Genomic DNA, 13,315 nt, shown 5'->3' with positions numbered 1-13,315 from the left:
TCGAGCTTGTGTCCCTGGCGCTGTGAGGCAGCAGTGCTAACCCGCCCTGGCTAAACTTGCCAAATTGGTATAAAACCAAAGTACTGCAAATGCTGGGAATTGAACTGGAAACATTGAGCAGGTGAGGCAGTGTCTGGGAAGAGAGGGAAAAGAGAGTCAACTGGATTTTATCATAGACTTTGGGACGTTGACATCAAGTCTAAGGGCGAGTCTCGAACCCGCACTTTGCCAGCAGCGGAAATGCTTTGGCGATTTTCCCCAGAGGCGGCCACCTAATTGACCACCTGTATGCCCGCTGTCCAATCAGAGAACCGACAGCTCTGTAGCTGCAACAGCTCCACCAGGAGAGGTATGCATTGCTGAAGGTGGTCAGGGGCAGGGAATCGGGGGTCAGGGCAGAAACCCCTCCAGGGATTGTTGGGGCTGTGAGGGCTGCTTTCCTGCAACACAGGAGGTGGTAAAATTCAATCCAATGTCTCAGACTGATGACCTCTCACTGGTGTCAAATGTTTTCATCCTTTAGCACTGCTTCAGTGTGTAATATTCAGCATTAGGTTTCGGCTGAAACTATTTTAACAGGCATCATATGAAATAAGCCACAAAGAAATTTGCACTCCTAAAGGGTCAAAGAGCATCCCATTCTGAATGAACTAACTATGTATGCTGATATTTAGAATCATTTTCAACTGAATTTCACAGAATCCCATAGAAGGAGGCCATTCAACCCATCATGCTTGTGATAGCTCTTTGTAAGAAATATCCAATCAGTCTCACTCCCCTGCTTTTCCCCATAGCTCTGCAGTTTATTTTCAAGTGTTTATCAAATTCTTTTTTCATAGAATCATAGAATCCCTACAGTGCAGAAGAAGGCCATTCGGCCCATCAAGTCTGCACCGACCCTCCGAAAGAGCACCCTACCCAGGCCCACTCCCCCACCCAATCCCCTTAACCCCACCTAACCGGCACTTCTTTAGATACGAAGGAACAATTTAGCATGGCCAATCCACTTAACCTGCACGCCTTTGGTGGACTGTGGGAGGAAACCGGAGCACTTGTCACCCACCCAGAAATGGGAAGAACATGCAAGCTCCACACAGACAGTCACCCAAGGGTGGAATTGAACCCGGGTCCTGGAGCTGTGGGACAATGCCGCTAATCACTGCGCCACCCTAATTTTGAAAGTTACTGTCGCATATATGCGTCCACCACCCTCTCAGGAATCCACTAACTTTTAAAACTTGTTCTAAGGGCCTGGGTGCTAGTGTCAGGGTCACACGTATTGTACATCCCCTAGTGGGCTGCACGGTAGCATTGTGGATAGCACAATTGCTTCACAGCTCCAGGGTCCCAGTTTCGATTCCGGCTTGGGTCACTGTCTGTGCGGAGTCTGCACATCCTCCCCGTGTGTGTGCGTGAGTTTCCTCCGGGTGCTCCGGTTTCCTCCCACAGTCCAAAGATGTGCAGGTTAGGTGGATTGGCGATGATAAATTGCCCTTAGTGTCCAAAATTGCCCTAAGTGTTGGGTGGGGTTACTGGGTTATGGGGATAGGTTGGAGGTGTTGACCTTGGGTAGGGTGCTCCTTCCAACAGCCGGTGCAGACTCGATGGGCCAAATGGCCTCCTTCTGCACTGTAAATTCTATGATAATCTATGAAGTTGCCCTGAGAAGGTGATGGGGTGGGCCATCTTTAATTGCTGGCAGTCATTGATGGTGATGATGCAGCTACAGTAATATTATAGGTGCTGAAGCCCTGTGCTGCAGTCAAAGGTACAGTTTTAACCACTGAAAGAGAGGCTTTAAACACAAGCTGCCAGATGTGATTTACCTGAAGATAGCTGACTGAAGACTAAAGAGCCTCTCCCAAATCAGTCGTCTTTCACTGAGGTGGAGAATATAAACATCATATTGATTGATTTGATGTCATTTGCATTGGTTTATGACAGCCTGGCACAGACACTTAATTGCTATTGTTCCAATAAGAAGGTTGGAAAGACATAAATAATTGAATACAGCTACACACAGCTAACTCCACGCAGGGAAACTTTGTTCCTTAAAGTATGTGCAGCTTACTCCATTTTCCTTTAACCACCTCATCTCTTGAATGTGCTTACTCATTCTTGGGCACCCCCTAAGGTTTTCATGTTAAGATGTGGGGAGGGGGAGGAGGGGTGACTTCCTTAATCTGGCAACCTGGACACTAAGGGTGAGATTCCAGTCAGCCGGCTACTGTGTACTAAGGCTCCAGGGGGGTTAGCTCAGTTGGCTGGACAGCTGGTTTGTCGTGCAGAGCGAGGCCAACAGTGTGAGTTCAATTCCCGTACCGACTGAGATTATTCATGAAGGCCCCCCCCCCTTCCTCGCCTGAGGTGCAGTGATCCTCAGGTTAAATCCCCTCAAAAGGAGAAAGCAGCCTATGGTCATCTGGGACTATGGCGATTTTACTTTACTGACGGTCCGCCTGTGGTGCTGCAACACTACCTAGCCCTGCAAGCTTTCTGATACTCTTGCCAGAAAGTCTCTGGGTGATGCAGAACAAGAGAGAAAGCAGTATTAGGTTCAGCAGTGATGCCCACGGCAGTTGAATAGCCTAGTCACAAAATAGAACTTGTGAGGAGCCAAAGGATTACCAATCTTCACCACGTTGTATCCCCAGGCAGATGAGTGCCTTCCAAAGGAGAGGAGAGAAAGTTGAGAAATAAACAGGGTGACTGCATAAGGCCAAATGTTATGTAAAAATACAGCAATAACAGTGGCTGGGGAGCAAGGCATAGGAAGATTGCCTCATACACACCAAACCATATCAACAATGGACTCATTGGTTATTTCAACACGTACGTGGGCCTCTTATGCTAGGCCCACATGGGTTATGAGGATATTCATACTGTAAGCACAGGCAAATTAATACTAATCCTAATTATCATATACATCGCTTATCCTGCTTGGGCTATAGTAATAGTAAGGTAAATTTTACACATACGGAAATGTAATATGATTAAAGTCAACAGTTTGTCTTTAAAATTTTAATGAAGTGGAATTAGCAGTTGCGAAGCGTGAGCTTAGCTGGTTAAAACAGACAAAAACTCAAGGGATGGAGGAGATTAAACACCGAGCACAAACAATAGAATTCACAAACGCTATTTGAACATGAAGCTGAGTAAATCAACCAACATCAAACACATCCTCATCTCCTTAAAGCCTAAGCAAATAGGCACTAACCGGAAAATAAACTAACAATTAGCTTTTCTGTGAAGGACATTAACTCAATAAACAAACCGACACATCGCTCTTTTATGCCCTGTTTACCTGATTATACCCTGACTGTGCTGGATATTGAGTTTAGGGCAGATTTACCAGTGTTGTGTGGAAAGCACGAGTGTAACGTCAGTAAACCCTGAAGAAAATCAACTGAGAGAACAAAAGGAGAAGGAAAAGAGATTTAGAAACTCAGACAAGTTCATCTGCACAACACTTCACTCTTTCATGGAGGATTCTAACCAATTCAAACCTTCACCTTGAGGGTTCCTCTAATGGAACCTTTCCCAGGCCAAAGAAAGGTTTTGAATTTATATAGCACCTTTCGTAATGTCAGGCTGCCTCAATCTTCTTTTTTAAAACAGTCTCACAGACAATAAAATACTATAAAAATATGGGCACAGAGTAAATATGGCAGCCAATTTGTGCACAGCAAGCTCCCACAACAGCACTGAAATTAATGACCAGGTCATCTGTTTCAATTGCTGGTGAGGAATAAATGTTGCTCAGGACACCAATGAGTGCTCCTCCCCTACTCTTCCTTAAATAATGTCATGGGATGTTTAACATTCAACTGAAAGGGTAGATCAAACCCTCTCCTAAAAGTCAAATAAAAAAATTTGGTTTAAATACACACCAGGTCCATCAGTATCAAAGAAGAGACTTTACCATGAGAGTCAGCATTGACGTTTTCTTTTTAATCCACCTGATTACAGTGGCAAATAGTTTGGTCAACGCTAGGCTGATTGAACAAATGGGACAGAATAGAGGGCTCCATTAAAAGGGCAGGGACAAAGTGATGGGCTCGTCCACATTAATATAGATTTGATGGCAGCTGAGAGAGGGCAACTGGTTTTTGAAGACAATCTTACTGCTCTGATGAAGATGGCGATAGTAAGATATAAAAATGTAACAAGTGGGGAAAGGAGATCACTAAAAGAACAGGCAGAAGGAAGATTTGGAAACTAAATTTCAATACGACACAAAACCCCACTGTGAACAGAGAACAAAATGATCTTCAAGATTAATTTTATTATATTCTGGAACATTGCCATATCAGCCACAGAGGGTGCTTCCAAACTTGGTGTTGCATTTTACCCCCGCAATTAGCTTCAGACCACATATCCTGTCCATCACTTTGACCGCGTACTCCACCTCTGAAACATTGACTCCTTTCTTGCCTCAGCTTATCTGCTGCTGAAACTCTCATTCACACATTTGTTATCTCTGGACTTGAAAATTCCAGCCTCCCACCTTCCAACCTCTATAAACATGAACCCATCGAAATCTCTGCTGCCCAAATCCCAGATTGTACCAAGTCCCATTCAACCATCATCCTTATGTTTGCTGACCTACCTGGGTTCCCAATCTGGCAATGCCTCAACTTTTAAGTTCTCATCCTTGTCTTCAAATCTCTCCATGGCCTCAATCTCCATTTCTTTGTAATCGACTTCAGGCCCACAATCCTCCAAATAATTTGCACTCCTCCAATTCTGGCACCTTGCGAGTCCCCAATTTTCACTGCTCCTTTATCGATTGTTGCGCTGTTAGTGACCTAGGCTCTTCCTTTTTAGGTTTCTCCCATTTTACCTGGGATCTCCACAATGCTGGTTGATCACCTTTTTCTATCTCCTCCTGCCAGTCACCCATTTATCTTCAAATCCCATTGAATTTAAGTCTCTCACCATCCCATGCTTCAATGTGAAGGTCTTCCTCTTCTTCTTGCTGGCTGTCCCATCTCCATCACTTGCTTCACCACCTTTCCTCTCTCTCCCTCCCTCTATCCATGTCAGATGATCAGATCATTTCAATCTCTTCTCGGCTACTTTCTTCTTTTTTTTTCCAATTAAGGGGTAATTTAGCATGGCCAATCCAACTACCCTGCACATCTTTGATTGTGGGGACGAAACCCATGCAAACACGGGGAGAATGTGCAAATTCCACACGGACAGTGACCCAGAGCCGGGATCGAACCTTGGACCTCGGCGCCCTGAGGCAGCAGTCCTAACCACTGCGCCACCGTGCTGCCTATAAAGCATTTTGATTTTGGATAACTATATTCCAAATGACCATAGGCTGCTCTCCCCTTTGAGAGAGAGAGCTGACTGGCAGCAATTTAACCTGAGGATTGCCACATCTCAGGCACAAGGCAAGGATGAGAATGTAGGGCCTTCATGAATTACTTCAGCTGGTAGGGGAATTGAACCCACGCTGTTGGCCTCACTCTGCATTATGAACCAGCTGTGCAGCCAACTGAGCTAAACCGGCCCCCGGCTACTTTCTTCAATGCGTCCACAGTCTTCACTGATCCTCTGATATGCTGGTTCCTGATCTTGTCCTTCACCATTGCTCCACAAATCCATCTCAGCATCTGCATCTCCTTAGTATCCTATCATCATTCCTCCCACCTTACTGTTGCCCAGGTTTCTGCACCATATAACAAGGCAAGTCTCACAACTGTCTTATAGATTCTTCCTTTCAGTTTCAGCAATAATATTCTGTCACAAAACACTCACTGCACTCCTTCCAATTATTCTAACCAGAGCTTATCTGTTTCTTAATTTCCATTTCCATTCTTTATCTTCTTCCACCATTGACCCCAGGTCAACTCATCAGTTTCTCTAAGTCTTTACCCATAACCCTTAAGTCTTAATTCTGATCCTCTTCTCTAGGCACAAATTGACAGTCCATAACTAGGTTTTTTGGTCTACTTTATATCCCTTTCTTCCAGTTCCCTGGATACTCCATCATATCCACATTCTCATCACCCCACTGCATTGCTCAATGTCATCTGCAAACATCATTGACCACGGATCTTCCTGTTTCACATGCTTAGATAGAACATCCATGACAATCAGGAAGAGGAAGGGCTCAGTGCCAATCGTTGGTGTAATCCAATTTTGGCTTAAAAACTCTCACTCTTCCTCACACTGTCTCTGGCATATATCGTGTAATAGTCATACGCATTTCTCAGAGACTCCATGAACTCTAGCACATCTTTACACTTCTTGCCGAGGCACTAAGTCACAAGCCTTCTTTGGCTCAAAGAGAGGATCTGCATTTTTCATTGACCTTTCCTATATTTCTCCTTCACTTGTCTTAAAAGAAAATTGCCATTGTTGGTGATTCTTCTGGGGATGAATCAGAACTAATCTTCATGGATTTCAACTATTTTTATGATCTTCAGCAGCTCCAGTGGTATGATGGTTCGCACAGCTGCCTCACAGTGTTAGGGACCCAAGGTTCAATTCCGGCGTTGGGTGACTGTCTATGTCAAGTTTGCACATTCTCCCCATGTCTGCATGGGTTTTCTCCGGGTGCTCTGGTTTCCTCCCACACTTCAAAGATGTGCAGGTTAGGTGGATTGGCCATGATCCATGCACCAGGTTACTGGGGTAGGGCGGGGGAGTGGGCCTAGGTAGAGTACTCTTTTATAAACTCGGTGCAGACTTGATGGGCCGAATGGCTTACTTCTGTACAGCAGGGATTCTATGGAAGCTCCAAGCTAGGAAATTCCTTCTCTAAACCATTCCATTGTCTTCCCTCCTTTCAGATTCTTCTTAAAATTTGGTCTTTTGACCCAGTTTTGGGTCACATGCCTTGGTATTTCCTTATTTGGTTGGATGTCAAATTTTGTTTCATAACACAACTGTGAAGCACCTTGGGCCATTTTTCTATGTTAAAGGCATCTTCTAAATGCAACTTGTTCTCATGATGAGTTCATAAGTGACGACATCAAATCCACTAATCTGGTCTAAGGTTTTTTGATATTGAGATGCAACAAAGGAATATGCATTGCCCATTCCTTGTTAATTAGTGGCATTTAAAGACAACCACAGAGTGAGGGATTGACGTTTCATGTGTCAAGTTTCTCAATGAAGAGCACTAGTGAGCAGCAATCTTACAGCTCTCATTGTCATTATCATGGCCAGCCTACAAACTACCAGATTATTGAACTCAACCTCACAATTTGCCAGCTTGAAATTTTAACTCCAATGGCAGCACGGTAGCATTGTGGATAGCACAATTGCTTCACAGCTCCAGGGTCCCAGGTTCGATTCCAGCTTGGGTCACTGTCTGTGCGGAGTCTGCACATCCTCCCCGTGTGTGCGTGGGTTTCCTCCGGGTGCTCCGGTTTCCTCCCACAGTCCAAAGATGTGCAGGTTAGGTGGATTGGCCATGATAAATTGCCCTTAGTGTCCAAAATTGCCCTTAGTGTCCAAAATTGCCCTTCGTGTCCAAAATTGCCCTTAGTGTTGGGTGGGGTTACGGGGTTATGGGGATTGGGTGGAGGTGTTGACCTTGGGTAGGGTGCTCTTTTCAAGAGCCGGTGCTGACTCGATGGGCCGAATGGCCTCCTTCTGCACTGTAAATTCTATGAAAATTCTATGAAACTCACAATTCAGGGTTGCTAGTCCAGGGTGAATGCTAAGCAAATCCATGCATAAGTGGAAATAATGCTCATCATCGCTCGAGCGAAGTAACTTTCTGAAGTCAACCAGCTTCACATTTTATAGGACAGACATGGCGTGAGGTTGTGTGTCTATCTCAGAGTGAGCAACAATGAAGAATAGTGATCCAATAGGGCAGCACTGTAGCACAGTGGTTAGCACAGTTTCTTCATAGCGCTGGGGTCCCAGGTTCGATTCCTGCTTGGGTCACTATCTGTGCGGAGTCTGCACGTTCTCTCCATATCTGCGTGGGTTTCCTCCGGGTGCTCCGGTTTCCTCCCACAAGTCCCAAAAGACGTGAATTAGGTTAGGTGAATTGGACATTCTGAATTCTCCCTCTGCATACCCGAACGGGTGGCGGAGTGTGGTGACTAGGGGATTTTCACAGTAACTTCATTGCAGGTTAATGTAAGCCTATGTGTGACAATAATAAAGTTCAGACTAGGAGCAGAAATTTATAAAATTACACCTCATATCAGCTTTTAAGGAATTCAAATCTTTCAGGATAGCAGCCCACTGGAAGATTATTAGTTCCATCTTCAAGACACTAATTGCAGACATAAAATTAGGGGCAGCACGGTAGCACAAGTGGATAGCATTGTGCCTTCACAGTGCCAGGGTCCCAGATTCGATTCCCTGCTGGGGCACAGTCTGTGCAGAGTCTGCACATTCTCCTCATGTCTGCGTAGGTTTCCTCCAGGTGCTCCGGTTTCCTCCCACAGTCCAAAAACGTGCAGGTTAGGTGGATTGGCTATGATAAATTGCCCTTAGTGACCAAAAAGGTTAGGAGGGTTATTGCGTTACGGGGACAGGGTGGAAGTGAGGGCTTCAGTGGTCGGCGTGGATTCGATGGCCCGAATGGCCTCCTTCTGCACTGTGTGTTCTATGTTCTATGATGCTAAAGAACGGTTCTGAAATTGGAAGCAGACATCTGGGACCCCATTCATATGAACATATTTTGTAACAATCATTGTTGAAAGGCCAGTTGAACACAGGAGTATCACAGTTGAGACTGATGTGGTTCCCACCCAAAGATACGCACTAATTTTCCAGAATTGGTCACAGGTTACGATCAAGAGTACCATCCCCAACTAATTTCCTAAGAACTCCACCCCCATTCCCATCCTCAGGTCGCTGAGCCCAATAGCTCAGCCACCCTATTACCAACTGAGGTCAGCTAATTCCACACCCAAGAATCTGCAACCTTTCTGAACATGGCTCAGATTTATGCCTGTTGATGCAAGTTCCACTAAACTATTGGATGAGCTGATTACCTCACTTTAATCCCACAAACTGCTTGATAAGAGCACCACGTGTCGTTTCATTTCAGTCCACTATCCGTTAGATGACAAATTGCCCATTATTCAAGCCACTTGGATGTCTTATTACAGTGCTGATTTGGACACAACAGTAAAAGGTAAAAGTGCTGCTAATGTGTAGAAGATCAGTCAGAAAGTGAAGATATTTCGGGTGCATCCTTTTATCAGAACTCTGCGCTTTCTATTTATGATTTTATAAATTTCAATTTCCCAAGTGAAAATCACAGTGAAAATCATAGAATCCCTACAGTGCAGAAGAGACCATTCAGCCCATCGAGTCTGCACCGACACTCCAAAAGAGCACCCCAGCCAGGGCCATACTAACCCCACCTAGCTTTTGAACACTAAGGGGCAATTTAACATGGTCAATCCACCTAAACGTTCAGATCCTTTCACTCCACATCCTTTTTCATGCAGGTATAAAATCTATGAGACATATGAGATTGTGCAATATAAACTGTGGGAAGAGAGTTTTTCACCATCAATTAATTCCAACATTCCTGTTGGGCAGCACGGTGGCACAGTGGGTTAGCACTGCGGCCTCACGGTGCCAAGGTCCCAGGTTCGATCCCGTCTCTGGGTCACTGTCCGTGTGGAGTTTGCACATTCTCCCCGTGTTTGCGTGGGTTTCGCCCCCACAACCCAAAAGATGTGCAGGTTAGGTGGATTGGCCACGCTAAATTGCCCCTTAATTGGAAACAAAATTAATTGGGTACTCTAAATTTATATTAAAAAAATAAATAATACCAACCTTCCTGTATAATAAGAAGGAAGACAATGACTAAAAACTTCTGATTGGAAACATTGGGCTGGATTCTCAAAAAATGGTGCTGTGACCCCCACGCCAGCGTACAAACACTGGCGTTTCACTCTGGGCTTTCCTTTAGAAAGTCCTGAGCTATCCTCCTACCTGCAGGGGGCTGGCAGGCCCCAGGAGTGCTCCTCGCAGCTCACGGCCACGGCGTGCGACATGGCGGACTCGCACCGCGGACCATCATCAAGAATGTAGGCAGCCCTGAGATCGTGCGAGCCCACAGCCACCACCCAAAGTTCCCGACAACCGATATGTGGTTAGAATCACGCCGTTGGGAACTCGGCCAGTTTTGCGCGGAGAATCGGGGGGGGGGGGGGAACCTCTGTCAATGGCCCCCTACCTGCGCCGGGTAGATCGCGCGCAAGCGATTCCTGAGCAATCCTCCAGTCCCCGGAGAATCGCTTCAGCGGCGCCGGTCCCGATTTCCGGGTAAACGGCCATTCTCCACCCCCGTGCCGAATGCGATTTCGGCGAGGAGAATCCAGCCCATTATCTCTGCTCTTCAAAAAACTGAACAAACAGGCAGGAATTGTGGGATAAACCAACAGTTGGACTGGGCCTGCAAGGCATTCACTCCATTAGAAGATCCCTTCCTTTAACGTCTTTGTTCCTCTCAATAGAACGTACCTGCAACTATCTAACTCACAATCTCTTCAATGTCTGGCCTCAATTAAATATGCAAACCCTGTCTTTCTTAGATTACCCAAGAATGTTGGCGTTTCCCCATCTATATTTTCTCTTTGGACCCTTTCACTCCACTTCCATTTGTCATGGCATTGCATAATCATGCCTGCTGCAGTCCTCCAGTCAAAATCTATACAGATGTTAACAGGAAGATTGACTACGGTTCTACTGACTCTGATGGGAAATGGATGATTCAATCAGGCCGAAATTGGGTAAAATCGCTTCTGAAATTCTCCGAGGTTGTTCACGTGTCTCCACCGCCATTTCCCGAGCATCCAGCTTAGACAATTTAAACATGTTGTCAACAGCTATTTGGCAAATCTGACAGAGAAATCATCAACATAAAGCTTGGTAGAGCATTGGAGTTCTCTATTCTCAAGTCTGGAGGGATTGAATTGACATCAGATAGTGGAGTCCTCAGGGAACACTGAAACTAAGATAAACCCATAGTTAGGCCTGCGTCTGAGGTACCCCTGTTTATTTCATTGCTTTAATGAACTAACAGTGCAACACAGCACATCTCTGCATATCTCATTTACTACCTCTGACACTACCTAGGAAAGAAGCCCAGGAGTGAGACATGTTTCTGGGAATCTTATTTACTTTAATCTTTCCCTCACACACAAACTTGAAAGTTCCGGTTTTCTGCAAGGGATTGCCATTTTCTATTTTGGATCACTTTTCTTTGCTGAAGTGACGTTGACCGTATGGAGAATGGAATCTTCTAGAGCATTATCACAGTTAAAAACACCCATCATTAAAACATACATGCCATCGTCCTACATAGAAAGTCTGGGACAATTCACAATTTGTGTACTCAGCGATAGTGCCTGCATTTCAAAATAGTTCAGTGCATCTGAAATATTGGCACCTTTCTGCTCATTCAGTTATTTAAACAATTGGAGAACTAAACACTCACAACCTCTTGTATTTATATAGTGCCCATAATACGTACAAAATAAATTACAAACATATGACCAGGAAGAATGCAGGCCAAGCCAAAGAAGCAGATATTAGAATAGGTGGTGAAAGATTGATCAAAGAGGTGATTTTTATGAGAGGATCGTAAAGAAAGAGAAAGATAGAGAGGTACAGAGATGGAGGGAGGGAATTCCAGGGCATATGGCTGAGACAGTTGAAGGCATAGCACAACACAAGAGCCCAGGGGCAGAGGATTATACAGTTTTTGTGTGGTTGTGGGGCTGTAACAGGTGCAGGGATGCACAACGCAATCAAGAGATTGAAAGACATGTATGAAGCTATGAGGTGTTGGATGACCAGTCGTCAAAGTCGGCCAATGACCACAGGGATGATGGATGTGTGCAAATACACTTTCTCCCCGCGTCTCCGTGGGTTTTCTCCGGGTGCTCCCGTTTCCTCTCACAGTCCAAAGATATGCAGGTTAGGTGGATTGGCCATGATAAAGTTGGCCCTTAGTGTCCAGGGATGTACAGGTTAGGTTGCGTTATGGAGTAGGGTGGGAGAATGGGCCTAGGTAGGGTGCTCTTTCAGAGGGTCGGTGCAGACTCTATGGACCGTAGGAATTATATGATTCTATGAATGGTGTGGGATAGGTATGACAGCAGCTGATGGATGACCTGAAGCTTCTAGAAGGTAAAGGATGGGAGGCTGGCCAGGAGGCATTAAATTAATTGAGTCTGGCGGTGACAAAAGCATGGTGAAGATTTCAGCAGCCAATGATCCGAGGCAAAGTTGGAGGTGGATGATGGTACAGATGTGGAAGTAGGTGGTCTTTGTGATGGAGGCAGTGCGCAGTCAGAAGTTCAGATCAGAGTTAAATGAGACGCTGGATTTGCAAACAATCTGGTAACACCTGAGGCATTGACCAGGGATGAGTGTGGAATTGGCAATGAGGAAAAGGAGTTTGCTGGTCACAGATTAAATAATGTCCAGCATTTATTGCCCAACCCTATTTACCCTTGAGAAGGTGGTGGTGAGCCTCCTTCTTGAACCTCTGCAGTCTGTGAGGTGTAGCTACACTCACAGAGCATGCTGCTATTTAGTCCTATTAGAATGGAGAGACAGGCCTCCTTTGCTGCTGAACAGGAATACAAAGGTTATACCCTCAGTAACACAGTCAACGACTGCTGAGTCACGGGGAGTAATATAAGCTGTGGGAACAAACATTGAGTATTAGAAGCTGAGCACTTTGCAGAAGGGAAGCCAATGAGCTCCTATGCCCTTCCCAGTGGCTGTTTCAAGAACTGCAATGAGAGTAACCTGCAGGTACAGCATGCAGGAATCTGCAACAGGGAGTGAATAATTTGAAAAAAAAGATTATAAATGGAACTCCAGCCTGCAAGACAAGGCCAGTTCAGAACTATCGAGCACTGTGCAAATCTACTGGCAGGCTTTTTTGTTAATAATCTTTTGAAGAAATTTAAATCAACCATGATAAATTTTTGGAAAGGTTGTTACTGTGGACTCACATGTCCACAATTGTTTTTTGATGAATGTGAACTGCGAATCTCTTCAGCCATTCCTTGTCCTCCCTCCCCTCCCCCAAAACCTTCACAACCACCCCGCCGCCCCATCTCAATTTATATACAGAAATATCTGGTTACCTCACAAGTTTTCTGCATGATAATACCCCTTTGAATACACATGATAGAGGTTTCTTTCTCTCTCTCTGGTTTAATATCGGAGGTCTGAGTTTGATTGAATTAGTCAAGACAGGTTCATTTATTTCTGCAGAGCCTCCTGAGATTGGTGGCCTTTGTGAGTTGGTCAGGTGACTGACACATTGGTTATAGGCATGGCCAGTTCTAAAGAG

Source organism: Scyliorhinus torazame, chromosome 21 (assembly GCF_047496885.1).
Source record: "Scyliorhinus torazame isolate Kashiwa2021f chromosome 21, sScyTor2.1, whole genome shotgun sequence".
Taxonomy (NCBI): Eukaryota; Metazoa; Chordata; class Chondrichthyes; order Carcharhiniformes; family Scyliorhinidae; genus Scyliorhinus; species Scyliorhinus torazame.
This window is presented reverse-complemented; position numbering follows the sequence as displayed.